This window comes from Canis aureus, chromosome 13, assembly GCF_053574225.1.
Source record: "Canis aureus isolate CA01 chromosome 13, VMU_Caureus_v.1.0, whole genome shotgun sequence".
In the NCBI taxonomy this organism is placed as follows: Eukaryota; Metazoa; Chordata; class Mammalia; order Carnivora; family Canidae; genus Canis; species Canis aureus.
In genome coordinates, this window is record NC_135623.1 from 49,054,759 (window position 1) to 49,069,435 (window position 14,677).

Consider the following 14,677-nt stretch of genomic DNA (forward strand, 5'->3'; position numbering starts at 1 on the left):
TCTTCAGACATTTAGAGGCAGAATGGCAAGCTGTGCTTCTCAGACTTTAATGTGTATGCAACCCACCTGGTCATCTTATTCAAATGTAAACGCTTATTCAGTAGATCTGGAATGCCTTTCTAACAAGGTCCTAGATAATGTTGAGGTGGCTGGTCCACAGATTACTGAGTAGTAAGGGTGAAAGAACATAAGCATGGATTTTGGAGTCCAAATGACCTGGATTCAAAATCTGGAATGGGGATCCCTAGGTGGCGCAGCGGTTTGGCGCCTGCCTTCGGCCTAGGGCGCGATCCTGGAGACCCGGGATCGAATCCCACATCGGGCTCCCGGTGCATGGAGCCTGCTTCTCCCTCTGCCTGTGTCTCTGCCTCTCTCTCTCTCTCTCTGTGACTATCATAAATAAATTTTAAAAAAAAATTAACAAAAAAAAAAAAAAAAAACAAAATCTGGAATGATCCCTCACTAATGATGTGACATTAGATAAGTCACTTAACTGCTATACAGCAGTTTTCATTTGCTCATCTGTAAAACAGAATTATAGTACCAACCCTGCAGGGATAAACCTTGAAGATTAAATGTAAAAACATGCAAAAATCACTCAAAAATTAATAAAAGTTCCCTTTCCTTTAGATCAGGGTTTCTCAACCTTGGCATTATTGACATTTTGGGTTGGAAACTCTTTATTATGTGGGCTGTCTTTTGCTCTGCAAGATGTCAAGCAGTATTCCTGACCTCCACCCATTAAGATGCCAGGAGCACTACCCTAATTCTGACACCAAAACATCTTCAGACAGGATGGCTGGATGGCTCAGTAGTTGAGTGTCTGCCTTTGGCTCAGGTTGTGACCTCAGGATCCTGAGATCGAGTCCCACATCAGGCTCCCCACAGGGAGCCTGCCTCTCCCTCTGCCTATGTCTCTGCCTCTCTGTGTGTCTCTCATGAATAAACAAACCTTTTTTTAAAAAATGTCTTCAGGGCAACTGTGGTGGTGCAGCGGTTTAGCGCCACCTGCAGCCCAGGGTGTGATCCTGGAGACCCTGGATCGAGTCCCACGTCGGGCTCTCTGCATGGTGCCTGCTTCTCCCTCTGCCTGTGTCTCTGACTCTCTCTCTGTGTGTCTCTATGAATAAATAAATAAAAACCTTTAAAAAAAAAATGTCTTCAGAGTAGGCCCAATGCCCGGTGGGGGGACAACTGGCCCTGGTTGAGAAGGGCCACATTAACTGCTGGATATTTTAGGCCTTTTCTCAGCTCCTGAACTTCCTAAATAATCTTCCATAACCCTTATTTTTACTTGTATTTCCAGTTTCAGAAATTTTCAAATGAAGAAATGCATGTTACAGAAGTATGCTAACAATTTTAAATGCTTAGAGAATATTCTCAATCATTTAAACAGCCCTCTTACAAGGAAGACATGGAAAACATATTGACTTTATGTTGATACAGACTATCTCCACAGTTACTTACCTATATTTTCAATCATTAATGTGTCTGGGTAAAGTTGTTCTATCACAACTGACCAGTCCTTAAAAACCAGCTCACCCAACTCATGGAGATCTTTATAAAATCGAACAGGGAGGCCTTTACTAATAATCTTGGCCTTCAGCTTTTCAATCTTTAATTTTTCTTCGTCATTCAGAGAGCCTGAGGACAGCCTCTCCTTTTCCTCATCTAAAGTCTTCAGCAGCGTGCTTCCACTCCTAAAGTAAAAATACTGAAACTGAGACTCATTCCGAAATGCTGCTTGGATGATCTCAAACTCTGTCAAAGTGTAGTTGGGATTCTCCAGGACCCAAGAGTAACATTTTTTTTTTTTTTTGTAACCATTTTTTGCAGGAACATAGAGATTCTGTTCTACGGTGGATAAACTGGACAAGTCTGTCACTTTGGAGATCATTAAAAGCATGTGGTCAGGGACAAAGTCCCCGTATGTCTGACCCAACATGCCAATGAAAAAGGGGAAGCAGCTATTCACATAGTCAAGACAGAGCTTCGGTACTAGGAGTGGAGACAAGAATGCTGTCTAAACAGGTTGGAGGGTAAGGGTGGTGAGGCCTTTAACCCTGACCACCTCAGGTTTCAGCTTTGAAATAAGTGCCCCGGGAACTGCAATGTTCATTAAGTTGAGGGAAGATGTAGTTGGCCAAAAAGTCTCTCTCTTCTTGAAAATCCTTCAGAGTTGAGCAGATGTAAGGCTGAATGGGTTTCTGGCACTTTAAGACAAATTGGGTATGCCTGTCTACATTTGCCTTTGGGCTTATTTCACTTTGCTCAGGGGATGACATCATGTTTAAAACATAACAATTTTCATCCTGGCATAGCTGCCGATCTCCACTGCTTCTAAGACTTCCACTTTGAAAACTTTCCCCAAGATGGCTTCTTTCTTATTGACACATGAAGGGGAGAAGTGTCAACCAACAGACAGATTAGAGCTGAAAATCTAGTTTAAGTTAGGACTGAAAAAGAAAAAAAAATCATTTTAGGATTAAAGGAAGTTCATATTTCCTCTGTTTTCCCCAAAGCTTTGCTGAAGAGCTGAGAACCAAAAGGTGAGTAGGCACTGGACACAGGGCCCTTCCCCTTTTCCCCAGCCTCCATTCTATCTTCCCAGTATTCCTTCCACCCACTGCTACTTCTGCCCCCAATGAATTTGGAAATTATGCAAGAAGACTTCCTGAGAGTATGAAAAGGGAGACAAATCCAGAAAAGGATCTTCATGTCTCTAGGAGTAGAATTATCCAAGACTCATGATCAAGACCAGAGGCAAGAACGAAAACAGGGATGAGGTTGAGGTCAGGACAAGAAGAAGATACCAAGGTGTCACAAGGCCCAAGACCAGTACTGCACCTGACATCTGAGAGACACAAAGAAGTTGGGATCTAAGACCTTAATAGAGTTCTGTGATTTTTTTTTTTTAAATCTTAAGTTGAGCAGGCTCATAAAAATTCCATCCACCTGCATGAACTGGGAATTTAATTCCACTGAGCTAATGATAAAACACATGCCCTCCAACACGCATGTAGATATCCTTGCACCTTGCTCAGAGGCAAAAAATTAAATGAAAACTATCTCTTTTTATGGGCTTTTTCTTTTTTTAAAAAATATTTTTAATTTTTTTTCAACTTATTTATTTATGATAGTCACAGAGAGAGAGAGAGAGAGAGGCAGAGACACAGGCAGAGGGAGAAGCAGGCTCCATGCACCGGGAGCCTGATGTGGGATTCGATCCCAGGTCTCCAGGATCGCGCCCTGGGCCAAAGGCAGGCACCAAACCGCTGCGCCACCCAGGGATCCCTATGAGCTTTTTCTTAATGCAACTCATTTTCATACCAAGCATTGAATTTTTGTTTATGTTTTTTGCCTTCACCTAAAGAGAAACATCATGTTATTGTATACAGGGCAATTTTTCATCCAGATCACCTGACAAGAATAATTCAGTACCTTTTAAAAAATGTTTTAAGCCTTTTGCTTTTAATTGTCACAATTGTTCAATAATAGATAATATTGCCACCCTACTTACAGATGAAGAAATAAAAGTCCAAACAGGATAAGCAACATGTCCAAAGTCACTTGGCTAGGGAATGGAGAGCTAGGATCTAACCACAGGTTAGCCTGACTCCAGAACAAATACATTATAGTGTCTCCAAATTACAGAGATAATGAAATACCATAAATCAATGGTGGAAAATAACTATCCAATAAACGATATTGTAATAAATAGGTGGCAATTTGAAATTAGTTTAAGCTGTACTCTCACACTACTGCACCAAAAAAATAAAAATAAAAAAACCCCACACAACTAAAAAATGACAGAATAGCTGCTTTATTAACACGTTGACTTCTTCCCTGCTGTGTAAGAGCCTAGAATTAGATTATCAGCTCTTGCAAATATCCGCTTTCTCCTAGTCCCATGCAATCAGAGGTCATTTCTATTTTCGTCTCTACCATGTCCTCAACATGGTATGACTGGCTGGCTAAGAGTAAGTGAGAGGTAAATATTTGTTGAATGAAAAAAATTAATTATTAAATGAAAAGAAAATATAATTAAATATTTATCAAACCTGGCAAGGACTTCCAAAACTTAGGAGCTGTAGAAGAAGCCATAAAAGATGGGCAGCTATGGTTACATTTTTAAAAGACTGTAAAAGGCAATCAATAGACTATAAAAAATATTTGCCACAAATAAATTTATCTTTATTCTAAAAAACAACCCTGGCATCCTAGAAGACATACAAGCAAAAGATACAAACAGATAAAAAGAAACAATACAGGGTAGCCCACCTCCTTCAGCCCAGGGCGTGATCCTGGAGACCGAGTCCCACGTCAGGCTCCCTGCTTGGAGCCTGCTTCTCCCTCTGCCTGTGTCTCTCTCTGCCTCTCTCTCTCTTCTCTGTGTCTCTCATGAATAAATAAATAAAATCTAAAAAAAAAATACAGGAATATATATAAAAGCACACGCAACATTTCTAGAATTCAAAAAATATTTTAAAGCAATGATATATAGATTTTTAAGCATGTAACATTGGTGAAACTTATATATAGCTACGGAACTATAAACTGGTAACTTTGTGAGGCTTTGAAGGTATATTTAGAAAATAAATGACAATATATTTCAAGATATATTAAAGTGTTTATAACTTTTGACTCAGTGATTCTACTTTCTGGGACTCCAAGGAACTAATCAAAAGAGCAAAAAATAATAGCCATTAAGAAGTCATTACATTGTTTATGACAGAAATGGTAAAAAGAAAGCAAACTATGTGGTCTTTCCATTGCTAAGGGAATAACTAAAAGGATAAAAGTATAACCACAGATGGCAGGCTGTATGTCTGTTAAAAAGACAGCTATGAAAAATGAACTATTGGGACTTCATCAAGCTAAGAAGCTTTTGCACAGCAAAAGCAACAGTCAACAAAACTAAAAGGCAACCTACAGAATGGGAGAAGATATTTGCAAATGACATATCAGATAAAGGGCTAGTTTCCAAGATCTATAAAGAACTTATAAACTCAACAGCAAAGAAACAAACAATCCAGTCATGAAATGGGCAAAAGACATGAAGAGAAATCTCACAGAGGAAGACATAGACATGGCCAACACGCACATGAGAAAATGCTCTGCATCACTTGCCATCAGGGAAATACAAATCAAAACCACAATGAGATCCCACCTCACACCAGTGAGAATGGGGAAAATTAACAAGGCAGGAAACCAGAAATGTTGGAGAGGATGCGGAGAAAAGGGAACCCTCTTGCACTGTTGGTGGGAATGTGAACTGGTGCAGCCACTCTGGAAAACTGTGTGGAGGTTCCTCAAAGAGTTAAAAATAGACCTGCCCTACGACCCAGCAATTGCACTGCTGGGGATTTACCCAAAGATACAGACGCAATGAAACGCCAGGACACCTGCACCCCGATGTTTCTAGCAGCAATGTCCACAATAGCCAAGCTGTGGAAGGAGCCTCGGTGTCCATCGAAAGATGATGGATAAAGAAGATGTGGTTTATGTATACAATGGAATATTACTCAGCCATTAGAAACGACAAATACCCACCATTTGCTTCGATGTGGATGGAACTGGAGGGTATTATGCTGAGTGAAATAAGTCAATCAGAGAAGGACAAACATTATATGGTCTCATTCATTTGGGGAATATAAAAAATAGTGAAAGGGAATAAAGAGGAAAGGAGAAAAAATGAGTGGGAAATATCAGAAAGGGAGACAGAACATGGAGACTCCTAACTCTGGGAAACGAACAAGAGGAGGTGAGAAGGGTTGGGGGGTGGGGATGACTGAGTGACGGGCACTGAGGGGGGCACTTGGTGGGATGAGCACTGGGTGTTATGCTATATGTTGGAAAATTGAACTCCAATAAAAATTTAAAAATTAAAAAAAAATAAATATAACTATGCTAGGGGGAAAAAAAAAAGACAGCTATGGACTTCTCCCTGTAGCCATGATAGAATAATAGGGACTAGACTTACTTATCCTCTTCAGAAAATTGGAAAACTGGACAAAATCTTTTAAATAGCTTTTTTTTCAGATATTAAACATCAGGCAGTATGGGAGTGTGAATCCTGAGAGAAGTAAACTAGAGAAGTATATCAGAAAAAGATTTCAGAACAAAGAGTATTATTAGGAAAACAGAGTGATGTTACATAATAATAAAGCAGTCCACCAAGAAGGCATAACAACCCTAAGAGTGTGTGTACCTAACAAGAGAGCTCCAAAATACACAAAGCAAAAACTGGCAGAAATGAAAGGAGAGATAGACTAAACCTTAATATAGTTAGAGATTTCAACATTCCCATTCATATATTATGTATTTTATGCTATAACAGCAGAGTTGAGCAGTTGAGTCTGGGAGCAGGCTTTAAGTACAAAGCCTGAAATATTTTCTATTTGGCTCTTTAGATGATGTTTTGCTGACCTCCATTCTAGGCCACAAACGAAAACTAGGCAAAGCTGAAAGAAGTGAAATTATATAAAGTATATTCTCTAACCACAATGGAATTAAATTAGAAACTGGTAATAGAAAGATACCTGAAAATTTCACAAATTGGGGGAATTAAACATTACATTTCTAAATTTCTAAAATCATGGGTGGAAGAGAAAGTAAAAAAGGAAAATTAGAACAGTGATAGAAAGTAGATCACTGCTTGCCTGGTGGAGGATGGGGAAGAAAATAACTTGCAAGGGTTACCAGGGAACTCTAGGAGAAGATAATTTTTTTTTTAAGCTTTTATTTATTTGAAAGAGAGAGAGAGAGCACAAGCAGGGTACAAAAGCAGAGGAAGAAGGAGATTCCCCGCTGAACAGGGAGGCCAAAGCGGGGCTCGATCCCAAGACCCTGAGATCATGACCTGAGCTAAAGGCAGATGCTTAAATGACTGAGCCACCCAGGTGCCTTGGGAATTTTAATTATAGGGGTGGTTAGGTATAGGCATTCATCAAAATTTATCAACTGAACATTTAAAATAAATTTAAATTTTATGTAAATTATACTGTCACAAAGTTATTTCTTAAAAAGTCTGAGAACTAGCAAGAAGAAAATATTTATAAGTGCTAGGTGAAAAGAAAAAAAAAAAGGAAAGGCCATATAATAACAACAGTGTCAACGAAACACAGCTAAGTATTGGAAACAGCACAGTATAGAGGTGAAAGCTCAGAAGACCAACTCCCTGGATTCAAGTTCTTTCAGTAAGTTTAATTTCACCATGCTTCAGTTTCCTCACCTGCAAAATAGTGATAATAGTACCTACATCATAAAATAGTTGAGAAGATCAAACAAGTTGTTAGATGCAAAATGCTAAGAACAGTACCTATAACAAATATTCAATGAATGTTACTATCATTATTAGAGGGCATCTGAGTGGCTCAGTCCATTAAGCACCTGCCTTTGGCTCAGTCATGATCCCAGGGTCCTGAGATCAAGCCCTGTATCAAGCTCCCTGCTCAGCGGGGGAACCGGCTTCTCCCTCTCCCCACACTTCAACCTCTCTCACCATCTCTCTCTCTCTTAAATAAAACCTTCAAAAATATATATTATCAGAAAAAATGCACATGAGAAAAAAACAGGAAACAAAAATATGGTAGCTATGTTAGAGTGGCTAATGATGGGCAGGCAGCCTGGTGGCTCAGCAGTTTAGCGCTGCCTTTGGCCCCGGGCGTGATTTTGAAGACCAGGGATGAAGTCCCACAGCGGGCTTCCTGCACGGAGACTGTTTCTCCCTCTGCCTGTTTCTCTGCCTCTCTCTCTCTGTGTCTCTCATGAATAAATAAGTAAAATCTTAAAAAAGAAAAACAAAAAGAATGGCTGATTGAGGCATATCTATTTCTCTAATCAAAACAATTCTAGCTTTATTTTATAATTAAAATTTTTAATTAAAAAATAATCATTTTCACAGATGCCTGGATGGTTCAGTTGTGACTCTTGGTCTTGGGGTTGTGGTTCAAGCTCCATGCTGGGTTAAAAATAAAATAAAAATAAAATCTTAGGGGTGCCTGGTGGTTCAGTCAGTTACACATCCGTCTTCAGCTCAGGTCTCAGGGTCCTGGGATCAAGCCCTGTGTGGGGTTCCATGCTCAGTGGGGAGTCTGCTTGTCCTTCTCCTTCTGCCCCTCCCCACTCCATTCATTTTCCTCTCTCTCAAATAAAAATCTTTTTAAAAAATATTTTTAAAAAAGATAAAAAGAAACAATACAGGGTAGCCCAGGTGGCTCAGAGGTTCTATTTCTAAAAAATAGAAAGTAATAATCTCAACAGCTTGCTCCACAACTGCTAATAATGAGCCTTCCCAGTTTTTGCAGAAATAGGGGATTAAGAGGTGGGGAGTGCAAGAGGGACCTAAATAGAAGGAGTTATTTTGTAGTGGAAACAAAATATAGAAAAGACATGACATTTAATTTTCAAAACAATTTAAGGCAAAACAAATTTAACTAGAAAACTTCATTATTACCATAAGTGGAAAACCCTTATCATATGTCACAAATAGATAGTAGCCATAAAAATAAATGCATTAAAAAGGAAACAGTGTGAAAAAAACCTCTAAATACATTTCTCTTTTTACTGAATAGATTAACATGTACTTATTAGAGACATTTAAGACAAACTTGTACCAAACTTTCTCTTGGCCTAACCAAAAAGACTGAAATAGTGTGCAACATTTATAGCAGAGAATCAAAGTTACTTAACTTCTGCCCCTGGCCCATCTGATAGCAGCAAGGGGCATCAGAGTGGGTACACTCCCACAGATGGAGCCCCCTGCCTCAAACTGACTGATAGTAGTTCCTGCACCTGGAAATCTGGATACGACCACCACACCCTTGCGATGGGATTAAATGAGACTTTGCATAATAAGCACCTCATAAGCTTTTTTTAAATAAAAATTTGTTTCAACACTGCTAAAATGGACTTCTCATAAGGAAATATCCTTCCCAAAAGAGTTCTTAAGCAAGTTATCACTGTTTAATTTATTTATAATCTACAAGGTCCATACTAAGCCCTCAATGTTTGCTATTCCTATTGTTGTGTTAATATTCTTTACTATAAATGTTTGCCTTCATATTTTGTGATAAAGCAGCCTCAACAGTATTACTCCATGCATCACTGTACTTTATAAGTTTTCAGAATATCTATAAACTGCTCAAAATTTCCTCTGACCTTTTACAGAAACATCTCTTAATATTTTAAGGCTTAGAAATTTCTAGAATCAGGGATGTCTGGGTGGCTCAGTCGCTTAAGTGTCTACCTTCAGCTCAGATCATGATCCCAGGGTCCTGGACTGAGCCCCTCATCAGGCTCCCTGAGCCCCAGCAAGGACTCCGCTTCTTCCTCTCCCTCTGCCCCTACTGCGGGCTTGTGTGCTTGCTCTGTTTCTCTCTCAAATAAATAAAATCTTTTTTAAAAATGTCTATTTTCAGGGGATCCCTGGGTGGCTCAGCGGTTTGGCACCTGCCTTCGGCCCAGGGCGTGATCCTGGAGTCCCGGCATCGAGTCCCACGTTGGGCTTCCTGCATGGAGCCTGCTTCTCCTCTGTGTCTCTGCCTCTCTCTATCTGTGTCTCTCATGAATAAATAAATGAGGTCTTTAAAAAAAAAATGTCTATATTCAAACGCCACACTCCCTGCTCCCCATTCATAATGATGCAGGTTCTGACTTTGGTAATTGTACCCGTGACAGCCCCAGATTTTAAGCTTCTAATGCATTTTTTAAAATGTCAATAGGTGGGAATGTAAATTGGTACAACTATTCTAGCGGGCAATTTTTGGTACCCAAACCCTTTTAAATCAAGGCACATTTTTTACCAAGCATTCCAATTTTATTTATTTATTTTTTTTTTTAAAAAGCTTTATTTATTTATGATAGAGAGAGAGAGAGAGAGAGGCAGAGACACAGCAGGAGAGAGAAGCAGGCTCCATGCCAGGAGCCTGACGTGGGACTCGATCCCGGGACTCCAGGATCGCACCCTGGGCCAAAGCCAGGCACCAAACTGCTGAGCCACCCAGGGATCCCCCAAGCATTCCAATTTTAAAAATTCATTTTGTATATAAGGATTTATCTATAAGGGTTTTCATTGCAGAAATATTTATGATGGCTTAAAAACTGGTTATAACCTAAAGCCTAACAATAATAAGTTGTACAATTACAGCATAGTCATGACATGATATAGTACATAACCAAAGATATCTTGTAAAAACATTCACATGGGAAAATGTTTACCATATATTGACAAGAGAAAAAAGAAAGTTGAAACAGTATTATTGTGTGATCTCAATGTTAATTTAAAAATTTATGTGTTGGGATCCCTGGGTGGCTCAGCAGTTTAGTGCCTGCCTTCCGCACAGGGTGGGATCCTGGAGACCCAGAATTGAGCCCGTCAGGCTCCCGGCATGGAGCCTGCTTCTCCCTCTGCCTGTGTCTCTGCCTCTCTCTCTGTGTCTCTCATGAATAAATACATAAAATCTTTAATATATATATATATGTGAAATTTTAATGTATACTCCAAGATGCTAATAATGACATATTTCCTTAAGGCTCTAGGTTATTTTAATTTCCCTCCTTAACCTTTTTTTTTTAATTTTCAAATTTTTTCATAATACACATTCATGACTTTTGAAATTATAAAAACATCAAATTTCTTTTTTTTTTTTTTAAGTGTTTCAAACTCTAAAGTAGTCAAGAGGTATGTGGTGGCTAGGACAATGTAAGAAGTTTTTAAAGTAGGAATTCTACTTTGATCTGCAACATCATTTAATTTCTCATGACCTCAAATTTCCGAAGCTGTTTTTTAAAAAGGGTGTGTGTGAAGGGGAGGCTTGATACGGGAGACAAATTGGTATAGCCTTTTTTTCAGAGGAATTGGTAAATACCTATAGGATTTTGAGTGCACATACATTTTGATCTATTCCAAAATGAAATATTTATCTTCCAGATAAACCTGCACAAATACAAAAATCCATGCATATTAAAGCATTCTCTGCAGCACTGGCTGAATAGTAACTGGAGACAATACAAATGCCTATGAAATAGGAGAGTAAGTTAAAAAGAATGAGACATCAGAGATGTATTAAATGGAATTAGCTAAGGTGTATTGTCCCATTTATCTTTTAAAAAATAAAAAAATTCTTGTTTTAAGATTTTTTTATTCATTTGAGAGATAGCACAAGCAGGGGTAGAAGCAGAGGGAGAGGGAGAAGCAGACTCCACGCTGAGCACGGAGCCCGATGTGGGGCTCAATCCCAGAACCTGGAGGTCATGACCTGAGCAGAAGGCAGACACTTAACCATCCGAGCCACCAAAGCGCCCCCCAAAAAATAAAAAATTTCATCTTTAATTTTACCACACATGCATACTTTGCACACATATAAACAGATCTCTAGAAGGAAGCTCTATCAGTACTGACCTCTAGAGAATAGGAGTGGTGAGGTGGGAAGAACCTAGAACTTTTACCTCTGACCTATATTTCTCTGTACCAACGGTGGTTTTTTAAACCATGAAAATATATTTGTTTTATCATTTAAAACTGAAAGGGAGAGTTGTACAACTACATGATTTCCAAGATTCCTTCCAGCTCTAAAACTCTATTTAGTCTCTAAGGTAAATTATCATCAACATGGTTAATTGGATCATGCAAAACATCAACTTACCACAACTTAAAATTTAACAAATCATATTTGAAGTTCAATTTCTTTTACATTCTGCTAGTGTCCAAAGTTGACAGAGGACAATTGGATGGATAGATTTTATTTATTTATTTATTTATTTATTTATTTATTTATTTATTAAAAATTGACCTTTTTTTCTAGGGCAGACTCTGGGGAGATATTTGTTTTTAATTAGTAGATAATAAAATATAGGGGCGCCACGGTTACAAGTGGCTTAGTTGGTTAAGTGTCTGCCTTTGGCTCAGGTCTTAGTCTCAGGGTCCTGGGATCAAGTCTCACACTGGCCTCCCTGCTCAGCAGGGAGTCTGCTTTTCCTTTTCCCTCTGCCTGCCACTCCCCCTGCTTGGGTTCCATAAAAAAAATAAGTAAATAAAATCTTTTAAGAAAAAGACTACAAGTGAATTTAATTTAAAAGTTTTAGGAGCACCTGGGTAGCTCACTCAGTTAAGCATCTGAGTATAATCTTGGCTCAGGTCTCGATCTAACTGTTGAGTTTAAGCCCTGCATTGGGCTCCAACCTGGGTGTGGAGCTTTCTTAAAAAACAAAAGCCGGGGATCCCTGGGTGGCGCAGCGGTTTGGCGCCTGCCTTTGACCCGGGGCACGATCCTGGAGAACCGGGATCGAATCCCACATCGGGCTCCTGGTGCATGGAGCCTGCTTCTCCCTCTGCCTGTGTCTCTGCCTCTCTCTCTGTGTGTGACTATCATAAATAAGTAAATAATAAAAAAAAAAAAAAAAAAAAAAGCCGGGGCACCTGGGTGGCTCAGTGGTTGAGCGTTCTGCCTTTGGCTCAGGTCATGATTCCAGGGTCCTGGGATCAAGTCCTGCATCAGGGTCCTAAAAGAATCCCACTTCTCCTTCTCTGTGTCTCTCATGAATAAATAAATAAAATCCTTAAAAAGAACAAAAAGCAGGTTTAAACTTTCTAATTGCATAAGAAAGTTCTACCCAGAGATTTTTATTAGCAAATATAGATAACCATTTTATAAATTCAAAGTCAATTCTCAAGCAAGATAATTTGGTGTGAATTGGGGCAAGGTACAGGGAAAAGATCACAAAAAATCCAAAATCACAGTTAAAACTAGTAAAAAAAATAAGATATAATGTAAACTACAGTTATGTTAAATATTTAGAAACATATTTATTGTTCTATAGCCAATATGATACAGTTCTACAGTTTGGAAACATTAAAAAACATTACATAAATTGCTTGATGAACAACCACCAAAAAGTTAACATAAGAAAATAATTATGGTCATTTAATGTCTTCGCTTAAAAAAAATTTTTTTTTAACCTTCAAATAGCACCAAGAAGCTCTTTATCCGCTGTGTGGAGCCACATCTACTGCTACATTCTAGTATGATGGATGATGTGAGGCAGACAACCCTTTCACCAGAACTAGAGAAGATGGATAAGATACTTTATTTATTTAAGATAAGAATTTATTTAAAGACTTCAGGATTTGAGGGGACAAGATTCCAGAAAAAAAGGCAGCTTTGAGAAGTGAGCCCTACATTCTCTTGTTTTTCCTCTCAAAGTACTTGCTGATTCTTACTCCACATGGAACTTATATTCTTGGGAGAAAGCACAATATTGATAAGCAGCAGCCTCAAAGTGCTTGTGCTAGAAAGACAAAGATTGGAATTGAGGGCCCACCAAGGAGGCCCAGGAAACACCCCAGGATTTTGGTTGTATTTTCTGGATGCTCAATCTGAGGTTCCCTGCATCCCTAGTACATGCTCACAGGTGCTCTATTTTCTACTAAGCTGGAATTTTAAGTAGGTTCCATGCCCAGTGTGGGGCTTGAACTCACAACCTGGAGATTAAGACCTGAGCTGAAATCAAGAGTCTGCCGCTTAACCAACTGAGCTACCCAGGTGCCCCTACATTAAGTTTAAAAAATTTCCATTTCTGTGTGTATTTTGCAAGATTAGAGCAGGTCTGTTGGTGTTTATATATTTATCTTAATTTACCGTATTTTCATACTCGTTTTAATGTTTTTTCCCTGACTAGAGTATCTTAGGTTGACAGGGTATACAGTTATTTCACCAGTAAGAAGGAATTCCAGGGCACCCGGGTGGCTCAGTGGTTGAGCGTCTGCCTTCAGCTCAGGGCATGATCCCAGGGTCCTGGGATTGAGCCCCACATCGGGTTCCCTGCAGGGAGCCTGCTTCTCCCTCTGCCTAGGTCTCTGCCTCTGTCTCTCATGAATAATAAATAAAATCTTTTTTAAAAAAAAAAAAAAGAAGAAAAAGAAAGAATTCCAAAATAAAAGACTTTGACTTTCCTAAGATTAATGTCAATCACTTCATTTTCTTGTCTTAGACCCTCTGAAACGGTGCAGGACAATACTGACAAAAACAGACATGTCTATCTGGTTCCTGATTCCGACTGAAACAGGTTTCAGTGTTTTGCTGTTTAGAATGATAGTTGCTATCAGTTTTTTTGATCAAGGAATGATTTATATATAACAAAATCCACTCTTCTTTAAGTGTAGAGTTTTTAACCACCATGTGTTCTACCACCACTAAAATCAAAAGTACTTTTTTATATATCTTTGCTTCACTTTAAATAGGATACATGCACTTATGCAACTCCGCTGTTAATATTTGTTCAAGATCTGCACAGAGATTGTATCTACATTGCTTACCCCTATGCCCCCAGCACCTTGCATAACACCTGGCACACACCAGATCAACACTCGCTGAATTGATAAATGAATGAATGAACCAGCCAACCAACTCACCTTGGAGCTCATCCCCATTACTTAAGCTCCCTAATTCCAACTGCTTTCCTGCCTTCATCTCCCTGGTCTGCACTCTCCCTGACTCCTCACTGCTGGGCCACACCTGCCTACCGGTTAGCTATTATTGCCCATAATGGCACCCCTTTCCCTATATGGTTTTCTCATCCAAGAAGAGACTTACCACCACCAACAAAGGTAGTTGTTTCCAGCAGTGTCCATGGACACACAGTGTCAAAGAGAAAAACTAAAATTAGGAAGCAAGAG

General features: G+C 39.1%; 1 long non-coding RNA gene across 2 annotated transcripts in view; it reads right to left on the minus strand.

Annotated features, from left to right (window-relative positions):
* LOC144282465 (uncharacterized) overlaps nt 1-14,677 on the minus strand; it is a 30,091-nt gene that overhangs the window by 12,828 nt on the left and 2,586 nt on the right. Inside the window, exons 1-2 of one of the 2 annotated variants that reach the window (XR_013350899.1) lie at nt 4,282-5,067; nt 1,468-2,456 (exon numbers count right to left, since the gene is read on the minus strand). This is a non-coding gene — a long non-coding RNA (uncharacterized LOC144282465). Of the gene's footprint in view, nt 1-1,467; nt 2,457-4,281; nt 5,068-14,677 lie in introns of those variants that run through there. The other variant, XR_013350898.1, reaches the window with a different exon arrangement.